The 15,047-nt window shown below is 50.7% G+C and overlaps 1 protein-coding gene and 1 non-coding gene across 5 annotated transcripts in view; one reads left to right on the top strand and one right to left on the bottom strand.

The window, feature by feature from the left end:
* Positions 1 to 15,047, bottom strand: part of NOL4L (nucleolar protein 4 like) — a 117,287-nt gene that overhangs the window by 36,524 nt on the left and 65,716 nt on the right. Inside the window, exon 1 of one of the 4 annotated variants that reach the window (XM_077769334.1) lies at positions 958 to 970. The exons of the other annotated variants lie outside the window; for them this stretch is intronic. The gene's annotated coding sequence lies outside the window, so the exon portion shown is untranslated. Of the gene's footprint in view, positions 1 to 957; positions 971 to 15,047 lie in introns of those variants that run through there. 4 annotated transcript variants of the gene reach the window in all.
* On the top strand, positions 11,646 to 11,752 carry LOC144235820 (U6 spliceosomal RNA). The gene has a single exon (XR_013336324.1). It is a non-coding gene; the product is annotated as a U6 spliceosomal RNA (small nuclear RNA).

Below are 15,047 nucleotides of genomic sequence, written 5' to 3'. Positions count from 1 at the left end.
GGTGGGGAGGGGGGAGAGGAGGTGGAAGGAGGGGGTGCTGGGCCAGGTAGTGGGGGAGGGATGAGGGCGCGCTGGACGAGCTGCCGTGCGCTCCGGGGGGAGAGCGCTCTTAAGGGGGAAGCGCTTCGAGGAAGATTCTTNTGGGGAGGGGGGAGAGGAGGTGGAAGGAGGGGGTGCTGGGCCAGGTAGTGGGGGAGGGATGAGGGCGCGCTGGACGAGCTGCCGTGCGCTCCGGGGGGAGAGCGCTCTTAAGGGGGAAGCGCTTCGAGGAAGATTCTTGCTGGGGGCTGAGCCCAGGAAAGAAAGCGGTGGGGTCTGTGCCCGCTCCTCGCTCCTGGAGGCCTCAGTCTTCGGGTCTGGGGGTTGGAAGGGGAGGCACCCGGCCCGTCGGCTCTCTGCGTTCAGGCCAGGAAAGGAGAGACTTGGCCCAAAGAAAGTGACTCAGGCACCATTAGGAACTCTCCGCGCCCTGGGGCCTTCGGGCAGCCCTGGACCTCCTCGCGTCCCCAGGTTCCCTGGGCACGCGGGTCCTCGCTGGGCGGGGCTGCTGGGCCCCCGGGCGGTCTCAGCGAGACCCTAGTCTGGGAAAACCAGGCACGTGGCCGGCTCACTGCCGGCCCCCCCACCTAAGGGCCCCCCTTTTCTTGATCAAGTTCAAGATCGGTCTCCTTAGCGCGCAGCCCACCCTCTGCCTCCTCCTCTCCCCTCCCCCTCCCTATATTCCGTACCATCTCGCCTCTTCACTCTTCCTTTGTCTCTTTCCCACCACTTAGTTTACACCCTCCCATGCTCCCCTTCTTCCTCCCTGGCGGGCGCCTGGGACTCCAAGATGCGTTCACCTGTCCGACCCAAACATTTCAGCGATCGCGAGCGCTCGCCGCCGACTCGCTCTCCGCTCCCTCCCCACCACCCCCACTCCTCCCGCCCGTCATTGTGCTCCTCCAGACCACACCGTACCGGCTCCTGACGGCGCGCGAGCTACAGTTGTAAAGTAATAGGATAACATCAAGAATGCTGCTCCATCCCAGACCTGGGCGCGTACTGTCCGCGGAGACACAGCGTGGCAGGGGAGGGAGGGCCCACGCGGGCCGGAGACGCGGTCCTCCGCTCAGGCGGACCTCGTCCGCCTGGGGTGCCGGAGAGGACCGCGTGGGGCGTCGCGGGGTGGGGGGTGGAGGACCCTGGACCTGCGAGCGACCTCAGACTCCGCCTAAGACAGAACTCGCTCGTCCCCAAACAGCACAATTAGACCCCAACAGAGAAGACGGGTCAAGGGCAGATGTCCCCCCTCCCCAGATTCACAACCTCTGTTACAACGCATCAGCCTTCAGAAAAAGCTTGTGCTTTAGCAGGGACGAGGAGCTGTCCTCGTGGAATTCTGTGAGGAAATGGCCAAAAAACAAAACAAAAAAATACCAACAACGATCCCACCTCCTGGTCCCTCTAGCCGCATCTGAAAAAGAAGGACGATACCTACTGGCTTTACGCTACAACTCATTCACAGTAGAACCAGCAAAGAAGGGGGAAAAAAAACAAGACAACCATCTCGATTGTTTGCAATTTTGAAACAGACTGCCTTTAACCCTCCAACTTTTTTTTCTCTAAAAGCCTTTTTCTTTCTTTCACTGAAAGCTTTGCATTGTGAACAATCCGAGGTAAACAAGGCTCCCTCTACAGGTGTGAGTCGGAAGTACAACACAGGCTCGGCGCTCAGTATTCACCCCTTAGGAAAAGAAAGATGGCAACATATCAAATCAAAGGCAGACAGACTTCTCCCACACGTGCTAAAGATTTATTCTGTCAGGATAGAACCTACACTTTCTTTTTAAAAGGGGGTCTAATTGTGTTATTCATTAGCGCCTTTTATTCCTGAAATCGGATGTGTTTTCAAACCAACGTAACCTTCCCAGTTTTCTCTAACAGATCTTCTTGCCCTCTGTGGTGGGGACAGCCTGGAGGCTGCATCACCTGAATGTCCACACACGTTGGTGCCCAATACAGATTTTTAGGATTTTAATTAGTGGCCTCTACTCTCCAATTCATCCAGGGAAATGTGGGCGTTTCCGACATGGGAAATGCCTTTCCTCACTTTGAAAATGAGATAATTCAGGCCCGGATTTCCCATCTCTTTCCACCACATTTCTAGAGACCTTTGACTTCTCCTGGCCTGAGTCACTATTTCACAGTAGTGGTGGACATCTGGGCTTGAAATATAAAGCCAAATCCAACTGAAGTTCAAAGGTAGAATTGAACCCAGATAACCCACCTCTTTTCTGACTAATAAAAGAGAGCCAGTACCGCCCAGGAGAGCAGAGCAGTGATTTTCCCTAGGCATGAAATGTGAACTCATTTACCATCCCTGAGATAAAACAGCCTCAGCCCCACTCAACCCACAGAAAGCAGTTGGGAGCCCTAGAGAAACCTGGCTGTTTAGCAGCACTGAAAATTAGGTGAGTTTTCATGTGTGCTGAAGCCTGCAGAAATCTCCCGGGTCCTTATTCCTGCAGGAGCGGCCACTCCTTGAGTAACCTTGTGCCAGTTGCTTTCAGTGTCCTTTTGCCTTTGGACAACTCCCTCGATCCTTAAAGTGGCCACAGCACGGGTCCCAACAAGGAATGGCATGACCCAGTTTCTTGACCACTCATTCTCCCAATAATGTGTCCCTCCCTCCCTCCTTTCGTTCCCAGTCTGGTGGGAGACTAGGGCAGAGAAGGATGCTCCCATCTGCTTATGAGGGCAATACTGCCTGCATGTCCCCTTCATGTCAGGCTTTGCAAGCAGGGGGTGCTTTTTTTTTTTTTAATGTTTATTTATTTTGAGAGAGAGAAAGTACAAGCGGAGGAAAGGCAGAGAGAGAGGGAGACAGAGAATCCCAAGCAGGCTCCATGCTGGGTTCGATCTCATGAACCGTGAGATCATGACCTGAACCAAAATCAAGAGTCGGATGCTCAGCCCACTGAGCCAGCCAGGCGCCCCCACAGTGGGGGGTTTTGTAAGTGGACAATTGGCAGGGCCTTTGCTCTAGGGGCTTCTTTTCTTAAAAATTTTTAAATATCTTTATTTTATTTTGAGAGACAGAGAGCAAGCGAGGGAGGGGCAGAGAGAGAGGGAGACACAGAATCTGAAGCAGGCTCCAGGCTCTGAGCTGTCAGCACAGAGCCCGATGCGGGGCTCGAACCCACGGACTGTGAGATCATGACCTGAGCCGAAGTTGGACGCTTAACTGACTGAGTCACCCAGGCGCCCCTCTACAGGGCTTCTTAAGCGGTGAACTCCTGCAGACAGACTCCAGTATGAAATGAGCACACTCCACAAGTGGGGACCTGGCCAAGGGAATCAGGGGTTTGTTATTAGGAGGAAAATCAGGATCTTAGTCTGATCAGAAAGGATGCTGTTCAAGAATCTCAAAGCATTAAAAAACCCATTTGTCCCTATAAATTACTTACTTATGATGGAAGAGAACATGTACCTGCACAATGGAGAGACTGGCAGACACCCACTAACCATGTGATCAAATTCAGTACCCCCCAAAGTGGGGCCACCTGATGTGATGTGCTCACCTCCTGAAGAGATGCAATAATCACCCACGTTGTGTTCTCCTCCAAAATGCATAACCTGAATCTGATTATGGAGAGACAACCAGACAAGAAATCTAGAGAGACTCCCCACAACACAACTGTCCTGGACACTTCGGAAGATTCATTGTTATTAATTCGGCTGTTCTAAGTCCTGAGAGTAAAGAGAAATATAGCTAAATGCAAAGTTTGCATCTTGGTTGGATCCTGGAAACAAGGAGTAGGATGCGGATGGGGTGAAGGAGAGGCACAGGACGAGGGGAGGTAAGGGATGGAATGGAGATGGGTTGAGGGTGGAGACAAGGGTCCGGGCTGAGTGGTCAGGGAAGGGCCCTCTCAGGAGTAAGCCGATGTGTGCCCTGACCCCAGGGTGGCTGAAGTTGACAGCTGGGTGAAGACCTGGGGGCACAGTCTTCCAGGCAGAAGGAAGAGCTGGTGCCAAGGCCCTGAGGTAGGAAGGGACTTGGCATGTTTGAGGAACAGAAAGACAAGCAATGTGGCCAGAGCGAGACGGGCTGGGGTCGGGGGGATAAAGGTGACAGGGTGTTCAAGGCCAAGCATGCAGGGCTGTGTATACCACTGTAAAGCATGTCGATTTTATTCTAAGAGTGAGGAAATGGTGCAATGTGAATTATGTTTTTAGATCAGAGGAGATGAGATTATAAGGAAGCAAGAGTGGAGGCAGAGAGACCAGTGAGGAGGTCCAAATAAAGTCTAGCCAAATGGGACGGGTTCAGATTCTGGGTTTGACACTCAAGTGACCTTGGGCACCACACTTAAATCTCTTTAAGCCTCAGTTTCCTGATCTGCAAAGTGGATAATAAGATAGTGTGCTTAATGTAGTATTTGACACCAAATTTCCCCTTTGAAATTGGACACCGTGGTGGCCAGCCTCTGAGATGTCTCTGTGTGATCCTCACCTCCTGGTATCACAGCCTAGTGCCCTGTCACAATGAGTAGGGCCGCGCAAGCAATGAGATTTTGTGGAAAGGGGAGTGTATGGCTTCTGAGGTTAGGTCATGAAATGCAGCTGGATCTCCTCCCCAGGGCAGTACTTGGTAAATGGTAGCTTTTATCATCATCATCCAGATTCTGAATTTTCACAATGATGACCACCCCCCTGCACCAATGCTGTGCCGGTTGACTCAGCCACCAGTGACGGGTGGCAATTGCCATCTCCTGGCAAGCTTGTCAGTGCTTAGTATTAGTAGTCTCTCCCATCTTTACCAATCTGAGGTGGAAAATAGTATCTCTTATTTTGGCAGTGTGAGTATATATTTATGTGTATCATGTGTTTATCGGTGACTTGCATTTCTTAGAACCTGTTCATATTCTTTGCCCCTTCTCTGTTTGAGTTGCTGGTCTTTTTAAAAAATTTGTATTAAAAATTTTTAATGTTTATTTTTTGAGAGAGAGAAAGAGAGAATGTGAGTAGGGGAGGGGCAGAGAGAGATGGAGACAGAGAATCAGAAGCAGGCTCTAGGCTCTGAGATGTTAGCACAGAGCTCAAAGGATGGCTTGAACTCATGAGCTGAGAGATCATGACCTGAGCTGAAGTTGGACACTCAACTGACTGAGCCATCCAGATGCCTGGTGGTCTCTTTTCTAGGAAGAAAAATTTATCTTGTCATATATTTTGCAAATATGTTGTCCTTTTGTTATCTTTTTATTTTGTGATGAGATTATTTTGCCATATGGAAAATTTTCATTTTTCTATCCTCTCAGTTTTTTTTTTCTGTTAGGGCTTAAGGGTATCAGGCCAAAACAAAGTTTTTTCCCATTCTGAGGTTATAGAAGTATTTCAGCCATGTTTTCTTGTAGAGCTCTTGATCCTCCGTTATGGTTAAATCTCTCTCTCTCTCTCTCTCTTTTTTAAGTAAGCTCTATGCCCAATGTGGGACTTGAACTCAGGACCTTGCAATCAAGCATCACATGCTCTACTGACTGAGCCCACCAGGTGCCCCAAATCTTTATTCAATCTGTAATTCATCTCCATATAAGCAGTGCGGTGAGGATCTAGTTTGTGTTCTTTTTAAGTGGTTATCCAAGTTGTCCAACACCATCTTTGAAATAATTCATCTTTGTCCGTGGATTAGAAATGCCAGCGTTATAGTACACTACGCTAATTTCCCATTATTTTTAGAATTTTCTATTCTAGTTTACTGCTCTAGTCCTGTGCCAATATTATAGCTCTAGAATATATTTTAATACCTAGTAGGTCTAACATCCACCCCTGTCATCAAGAACTGTCCAGTTAAACCCAGGCCATAACAGAGAGGTGCCCTAGGTGCAGACAATCATGGAGAAAGGAGGGGCTTGGGGTAGGGGGTTCTTGGAAGAGATGACATCGATCTAAACCAAAGAAGGCAGGAAGAATGTGACAGGCGGCGAGGAGGGAGGGCATCTCAGAGGGGCACAGAGGAAGCACCAAGGGCTTCACACATGTCTGAATTCAAGACGCTTGACCTGAGGATTGGCCGGTAGCCTGCCTTCTCCACTTATTATTGGCATTTGCCTATTTTTGCACAGCTGACTGCGACCTCATAGTCAGTTGGACAACCTTGCTGAAACCTAGAAGAACTGTCCAATACTGTGTCCTCATTCCTTCTCCGTTTAGATTAATTTCCCATGTGAATAGAACTAAAAGAGCCTGACTTGTGGAAATGTACTTTCCTAACAAGCAGGACAAAACGTAGAAAGGAGATTCACCAATCTCCTTTTCAGTCATGTGTTGCTTTAAAGTGTCGTCGGTTAACCTCTGCTCATGTTGCTCTCCTACTCCGAAACCTTCAATGGCTCCCACTTGCTGGCAGAACCAAGTGGCAGCTCACTGGTCTGGTATTGGAGGCCTTCCACAGCCCTGCTGGCCTTATGTCCTTCTGTTCCAAGCTGCGAACTCTGCTTCAGACACACTCACTGTCTTCTGTTCCCCAAACACCATGTGTGACCCCCTCCATTCCTTTGATCTTGCATGCTTTCAGGCACATGTTCTTTCCACAAATAGGTATAGACCCCCTACCTCATGCCACGCACCATGGGAAGTATGGGAGACCCAACAGTGAACAATACAGATATAAGTCTGTCTACTCAGAGCCTGCAGGCCAGCAGGAGGGAGAGAGAGGGAGGAAGAGGGAGGGAGGGAAGGAGAGAAAGAGAGAGATTAAATGAATGACCACATGGTTTCTGGTCACAGGATGTACATTCAATTTGCACTTGACAGTTGTGGGGCCTGTTGGGAAGAAAGTCTCTAGCATGTAAGAAGGACATACTGGATCCTGGAGAGCTCCCCTGAGGAGGTGACATTTTTTAAAAAAAACTTTTTCAATGTTTATTTATTTTTGAGAGAGAGACGGAGAGACAGAGCATGAGCAGGGACAGAGAGAGAGAGAGGGAGACACAGAATATGAAGCAGGCTCCAGGCTCCGAGCTGTCAGCACAGGGCCTGAGGTGGGGCTTGAACTCACAAACTGTGAGATCATGACCTGAGCAGAAGTCCAGCTCTTAACTGACTGAGCCACCCGGGCGCCCCGAGGAGGTGACATTTGAGCTGGGCATTGAAGGATGCATGCTAGAAAGGTGCTTTAGGCCATCAGCAAAGACACCCTCCACCCTCACCAAGTCTGGAACCCCCTGACCCCAGAGCACCAATGTCGCAGACCCCCCGGCTGGCTCTTGCTTCAGGTCTCTGTTACTCTCCTGTCACCTGATGTGCTTGTGGTACTTCCTGTTTCCTGCTTCATACCTCCTTTCCCCAACTGGACCATGAACTCTCAGGGCTAGGACAGGCTGTTAGGCAGCACAGTGTCCGGCAGCATCCCACACGCAGCACGAACTCCTCACTGCATCACTCAGGACCCCGTTCCGCCCTCTGCCTGGTACAACTCTGAGCTCCGTGACACAGCTCTGAGTTAGGCACACCATCTGCAACGCTGGCCGCACTTGTAACTCCCACGGGGCATGCAACACCCACCCCCTTCCCGCGTCCCTAGCACCTTTGGAGAGGCTCAGCTGAAAAGCCAAGGCCAGCTGCAACCCAGCACTTCCACTCCCAGGTACGCATATGACAAAACAAGTGGAGGTGGTCCCTACAGAACATTCTAGAACGGTCACAGAACACTATTCGCAGGAGCCCCGACCTGGAAGGCACCCAAGAGAATGCTGAGGGACACGGGCTTGCTGTGGCACACCTGTGCTGCCGAATACCACTCGGCAACAGAAGGGAGCCAAGCTGGAGTGCGCACCGCAACACAGATAATGCTTACAAACTTAGGCTTGTGGGCGAAAACGCACATGCTGTAGGATTCTCTGGAAGGGGCAAAACCAATGTATGCTATTAGAGGCCAGGGTGGCGGTCACCCTTGGTGGGGGTGGTGACAGGGAGGGGGCACAGAGGAGTTTTGGGGTACTGACAATGTTCTGTTTCTCGATCTGAGAACTGGTCACAGGAGGTGGATTCGGTGTGGAAAAACTTACTGGGAGGCCCGCTTAACGATGTGTGCTCTTTTCTGTATGTGTGGCGTACTTTAATAAAAGTTTGAAGAAGGGAATAAAGCCGAAGCCAGTTGCCATGGTCGAGCAGCCTGGCGCTCGTTGTGATCAGCTACTGCGACCCACTCTGCCAGGCACTTACGCAGGGCCATAGTATATGCACCTTATCGAATCAGCCAAATAGCAAGGTTGATATTAATTGCTGTTTTGTAAGAAGGAGTAGGGGCTCTGGGAGGAAGATTAAATGACTCATCCAGTCACCCAGCAGTGAGGAAGCTGGCGTTCAGAGACCAGGGGACATGCCCGTAGTTACAGAGCTGGAAGCTAGTGGCTGTGCTGGGGCTTGAACCAGGGTGTGTGGGGCCCTAGTGTGTGAAGCGCCCTGCTAAGAAGGGACCGCTGGGCCGGGCCACATGGTGTCATGCCTCGCCGACCTCCAGCTCGGCAGAAAGACCAACCGCCAGGGCAAGTCTGGGCCCTCAGAGGTCTCCTTCGGGCTGAGCACTGACGAGGGGCTGGGGCTGCTCCCTCTGGCGGGACCCCCAAGGTTTCTCCGTGCCTTCTTCCCTGAGGGAAGCTGGGCCTGGGGCATCTTGCTAGCTCTTGGGCAGGTGACCGGAGGAGGGGCTAGGGGCCCTCTGCAAGACGCTGCAGCTACTGGCTGCTGCTCCAGGGAGGAGAGGCTTGCCTGTGGCGACAGGGTGCCAAGGGAAGGGCAGGCGGCACTTCCCCTTTTCGTCCCAAGCCCCTCCGTGACAGCGCCCGCGGCTGGGAAGTGTGTGGGTAACGGCCAAGGGTCCTGACGGCAGAGCTACTGCATGGAGAACTTTCTGGCGGCTGGAGTCCTGTGCCCGGTGGGCAGCCCCGGGTGGGGGTAGAGCCGGGGAGCAGGTGACAGGTGTGTTCCATTTGCAGGCAGGCCCTTCCTCCACCTGCCCTCAGGCAGGCAACCTAACTCTCTAAGCCTTTGTTCTCTCATCTCTAAGATGGTGGGGCGGGGGGCAACAGGGGCTGCTCTGAAGGCTGCCCTGAGGCTTAAATGCAGTGATGCCTGCAGGAGGCTTGACTGGCACCCAGCAGGCAGCTCGCCCAAGCCTCACAAGCCTCGGCTGGCTATCACAATGTCCACGGTAATGTGAAAAATAAGTAGCACGAGTCCCTGCTGTGTGCCAGGACCGCGGAGCCAAGATCAGGGCACCCAGGCCTGCCCCCGGGAAGCTGGTGGTGCTGGTGCCACTGGGGGCCTTGACCTGTCCCTATCTGTGCTCCCACTCACCTTCTTTTTCCTTTCTCCCTCCTTCCTCTTCCCTTGGGAAGTAATGGCATGATGTTAGAGGGAACAGGGCTCTCTCACACTAGCTCTGTGACTTCAGACAAGTCACCTGAGCTCTCTGAGACTGGGCCTAGTTTCCCCATGACAGTTACCCCAGACGTGTGGGGCACCAGGCACACAGAAGGCCTTCGACAACCATTCCTTCTCTCTTCCTTCATCTCCTCCTTCTCCCTCCCTGCTTCTCCTCTGCCCCCCCCCACCCCTCTCATTATTTCCTCCTGCCCAATCCTTTGGCATCTTAATAACCCAAGTGCATTATCAAGTTCGATTGACGGTGCCTAGGCCATGGGAGATACTGCAGACTAACTTATCTGATATGCAAACTCCACGTGTCTGCCTTCCTTTTCTCAACTAGAGAGGGTAGAAAAACAAAATTCTTTCTTTCAAAGCCTCCCTTGCAGCTAGAGGTAGCCACGTGACACTGGCCAATGCAATGTCAACAAAAGACTATTGGTAATTTTCTGGGAAGGCTTTTGCTTCGCTGGCCTGAGCTTACAACACCCCTTCCCATCTTCCTCTCACCTTGAATGTGGACAAGATGGCTGGAGCAACAGCAGCCATCTCACAAGCATGAGGAAGATGTCAACAACGTCAGAAACATCAACGACATTGTAGACATTAACCTCAAAAATGGCTCCTCCACTCATCTTGTTTCAGCAGTAAAAAAACTTCATGTTTGGCTGTAGAGTCAGCTGACTTTTTGTTCTTGTAGTCAAAAGCATCCCTGAATGACTCATGGGATTCCTGTTTGTTGGATGGACTGGACAGCAAGGACCCCACTCTTATGTGGCTTTTTCTCTAGAACGTAGACTCCTTAGTCTACGAAGACCAAGGAAGGGGACTATGTCCGGTCACCTGCTGGGCACTGCTGGTGCCTGGGAGAAGACAAGCTCTTATTTCCCTCCCCTATGAACTCGGCAGGAGAGGAAGGTACCAAGGCTCCGGCACAGTTGTGCCCGGGCACTTCCTGGGCCACAGCAGTGCACCAGTTAAAATGTATCTTCTGTTTCTGTGCTATTTTTTTTTTTCTTGAGGCACTTAGAGACATTCCAAAGATCCAAGGCTTAAAACAACCATGGGGCTAGCAAGGCATGGGCTCTGTTACTCATTTCTACCGAGGAGGAAACTACAGGAGAGGAGTGCTGGCCTGACGCCAGGCTGCTTGTGCTTATGCTGGGCAGAGCCCTTCTGCCTGTCTTTTAGCACCTCAGCCCAAAGATTTTCTGGCACTGTTACTGGGGTCCTAAGGAAGGGTGGAGGGGGTGCTGCCTGGGCATAAGAGGGGAAGGGGGTGGGGCTGTGGGCCCCTCTGCCAGCTTTGCCGGCAACATGCCTGCCTGCTGCTGTCCCTGGATATGCTGGACTTCCTCCCCAAAAGAATCTCCTTGAAGAGAGGGAAAAGCAAACTCTGTCGAAAAGCAAACTTTGGAAACCACCAAAGCCTGGCCTAAACCTGCTGCTTCAGTGACAGGGAGGCTGCCACACAGAGAAGTAAGAGATAGCTGGCAGGGCCACACCTAGAACCAGAGTCCCTAGACACCCTCTTGGGTGCTCGTCTCTGCTCGCCACCACCCCCAGCTAGGCCGCACTCTCCTCTGGGAGCAAAATGCAGCCAGAGGTCCCCACTGTACACGACAAACTTCATACCCCGCTGGTGGGCCCAGAGGGGGCTGTCCTCTGCACACTGCACACACTTGCCCCAAGCCTGCCTCTGCCCCACCCCCTCTCTCCTAGTCCCCTTGCTGGTCCACCCCAAGGCCTCTGCACTTGCTGTCTGCTCCACCTGGCGAGCCTTCATTGCCCCAGGCCTGGCTACTTCATAGCAATCTGGGTACGGATCACCACCTCTTCCAGAGGCCTTCTCACCCAGAGGTGTGGTCTATTAACTGTCCCTATTTTTTTTAAAAGTGCTCTTTAAAAAAATTTTTTTTAAATGTCTTTATTTTATTTTGAAAGACCAAGACAGAAAGTGAGCGGGGGAAGGGCAGAGAGAGAGGGAGACACAGAATCTGAAGCAGACTCCAGGCTCTGAGCTGTCAGCACACAGCCCAACGTGGGGCTCGAACCCACGGACTATGAGATCATGATGTGAGCCGAAGTCGGACACTTAACCAACTGAGCCACCCAGGTAACCCCAACTATCCCTATTTTAATTCTCTGCCCCACACTTCTAACTTTTGTTTATTTTTTCTTATTGGTTTGTTACCCTCTCTATAGCCTGTGAGTCCCCCAACAAAAGGCTCCTTATCGTGTTCGCCTCGGCAGCACATATACTAAAATTGGAACGATACAGAGAAGATTAACATGGCCCCTGTGCAAGGATGACACGCAAATTCGTGAAGCGTTCCATATTTTTTTAAAAAAATCATAATAAATGCACAAGTTTCTTGTCAAGTGTTTGATGGAAATGGTGGGGTTATGCATCAAAAAAAAATAAAATAAAATAAAAGAGATTATTTCAACCTGGAAAAAAAAAAGGCTCCTTATCTGTCTCACTGCTGTATCCTCCGTGCTCAGAACACAGTAGGACATAGCATCTAGGACATAGTAGGAGCTTCAGTGATTTTGGAAGGAAGGAAGGAAGAAAGAATTTTAAAACCGTACAAACACAGGGTCACTGGGAAGGGCAAGGGTCTGGTGGGCTGTGAGCAGAAGCCGTGGGCTTCTCTCTCTCCCATCTGAGTGGAGGTGGGGGAGCGACTGGCTGCCAGGGGTCTATGCCTGGGCACCCTGAGTGACACAAAGCAGCCAGGGCTAATTCACAGTGTACACTGTACTGTCCCACCCTCAAAAAAGAAAAAAAAATAGGCTGCTAATGAGGTAAACACAATCATAACCAGGAAAATCTTGGCCATGCCTCTCTGCGTTCACCCAGAGCCATTATCTCTAATTGATCTCCAGACATCAGCTGCCGAAGCGTCTGAACTCCTCCTGTGCCCCCCAGGTCTGGTTACAAAGCCCTGGCTCACCCACCGCCCGCCCACCCGGTGGGGGCAGCTCTCCTCCAGCAGCTCGCTGCTGGGGTGCCAGGCCCCGTCTGCACCCCACGTGAGAAGGAGTGATCAGGGCACTAAGAGTCAGGGCTGGTCAAGAATCTATGGAAAAGCCACAACCCACAGATGCTCAGCTGCCAGGGGCCCAGAGACCCATATTTCAGGGCCTTCAGTGGAAGGCTAGACAAAGCCACCAGGGGCTTGCCCCCCAGAACATGACAGAACACAGGGAGGGCTGGGGAAAGCACCCTGCCCCCAGTATCCCACTTGCTCTAGATGGAAGACATACCCTGAACCCTGGGGTTGGGAGTTTAGTTGTGAAAAACAGCAACAACAGCCACCTAACAAGACTTAGTCACAAGACAGGGCCCCTCTGGGCTTCAGAGAGGCTGGGCCCAGAGCAGGGGGGGTCACAAGGTCAGCTGTCGGTTCAGTGACCATCTGGATGTTTTGAGTTGCTCCTTCCTGGCCCAGCCCAGGAGAGACACCTCCTTTCCTGCTGGGTCTCTCTTGTCCTTAAAGACAGAGCAGGCGTCAGCTCCCCAGCGTTCCTCCCAGGGGAGGTTTGCAGTCGGAGCTCTGAGAAGACAGAGCTGCCTCCCATTTATGAGGCCCAGGTAGCGCCTCCTGACCTTGCTCCCAGCTTTTCCCTTGACACAGACAAAGCATCGCCGGACTGGCCCGGCACGCAGGACTCTGCTCGTGGTATCAGGCGGCTCTCCTGCCTGCGCCAGTAAATTATGGGCACTGTGTACTTTTTTCCCTGGATAATGAAGTTGAAAGGCCAGGTCGGCATCTTCACAGGTCAGGGGGTGGATGCCAGCAGCCTGGAAGGAGACTGCGCCTTTAAAAACTGATGGGGACGTGGGGAGCCTGAGTGGCTCAGTCAGCCAAGCATCTGACTCTTGGCTTCAGCGCAGGTCATGATCTCGTGGTTTGTGGGTTCAGGCCCCGTGTCGGGTTGCCACGCTGAGATTCTCTCTCTCACCCTCTCTCTCTGCGCCTCCCCCTACTCACTCTCTCTTTCTCTGAAAAAAAAAAAAAAAACCACAGAAAACAAAAAACACACCAAAAAACAAACAAACAAAAAAAAACCAAAAAAAACTGATGAGGACAACGAGCTGTTTAGGTTCTGGGTATCTACTGACTCCATCAGGCAACTGGCTTTTGAGACAGGATGTTGGTCGTTTTCTGCTTTTTTCCCCACACAGCTTCAAGGAGGCAGGAAGACAGAAGAGACACAGCTCTCCCTGAACCCCAGGCTCAGCCTTGCAAAATAGCCACAATACTCATTTTCTTTGAGTATCTGGAGGCGGCAGCAAGTTTCTAGAAAGTACCTGGGGATTCTCAATAGTACGTGTTGATTTCTAAAATAATGCCCTATAACAAAGATGTCGAGGGGCACCTGACTGGCTCAGTCAGTAGTGTGTGCAACTCCTGATCTGGGGACAAGTTCACATTAGGCATAGAGCCTACTAAAAAAATAAAATAATAAAATAAAATAAAATAAAAGTTTGGCAATGGGCTCTTCACTTCCTATTTGTCCTCTCGAAGAGAGGTTTCCAAGAAAACTGTCTCTCTCAAATTTAGAAATGCCCTATTTCACTTGACATTGTCCTTAGGAGGATGGGAATGCTGGGTTGTCCTTGTTTATAGCCCCCAGATTCTAACACTGGGATCATGATGCTCCTGACTCATAGTCCAACCTTAGTTTTTGGTGAACAAAAAGGCCTGAAGTAAAAGCGTCTTGACTTAATATTTACATGGTTAGATGAATAGTGCCTCAGGCACCTGGGTGGCTCCATTGGTTAAGTGTCTTACTTTGTCTCAGGTCATGATCTCATGGCTCCTGAGTTCAAGCCCCATGTCGGGCTTTGTGCTGACAGCTCAGAGCCTGGGGCCTGGGGCCTGCTTCTGATTCTGCGTCTCCCTCTCTCTCTGTCCCTCCCTTGCTTGCACTCTGTCTCTCAAAAATGAATAAATGTTAAAAATAAAATTAAAAAAAACAAACAAACAGTACTTCTATGTTATCTTTCCCCCACCAAGAATGGGATACAAAAATTTTTAGGCATTAAAAATTTTTTTCCCAAATAAACTTTCTTTTCAAGCCAGAATAACTTGGAAAAGACGGACAGCAAGGAAGGCAACCATTCCTACCAGATATTAAGACATATTAGTGTTAACGCTTACAACAGTTTGAAGCTGGTACATGAATAGACAAAGAGTCCAATGGGCTGAATAGAAGTAGATTCTGTTTCAGATGGGAATTTAGTGAATTATAAAGGTGGCATCTCAAATCAATGGGGAGAAAATAGATTCTTTAATAAATGATGCCTCCACAGAAGGGTAAGGCAGAGTTTGTGTCTCAGAATACACCCGCATAAGCTCCAAATGGAGCTTGAATAAAAACGTGCTTATTTTTTGCTCTTTCTGCTTAGATGGGTCTAAAAGGAAGGATACTCCAGTAGCAATAAGCATGCCTAGCACCCAGATTGTGGGTTTTTAATATGATTCTTTGATAAAAGGTATCAGGGCTCCTTTGAGATATGGCTGACTCTAGGATTGGGGCAGGAAATACACAGGATGAGCCTGGAGCACCTCATAGTGCCAGGTTATAAAGAAACACTAAAGCAGGACAGAACAAAAACCTACAGAAAC

The sequence above is a fragment of the Crocuta crocuta genome, unplaced genomic scaffold (assembly GCF_008692635.1).
Source record: "Crocuta crocuta isolate KB4526 unplaced genomic scaffold, BGI_CrCroc_1.0 scaffold445, whole genome shotgun sequence".
NCBI classification, from domain to species: domain Eukaryota; kingdom Metazoa; phylum Chordata; class Mammalia; order Carnivora; family Hyaenidae; genus Crocuta; species Crocuta crocuta.
This window is presented reverse-complemented; position numbering and strand designations above follow the sequence as displayed.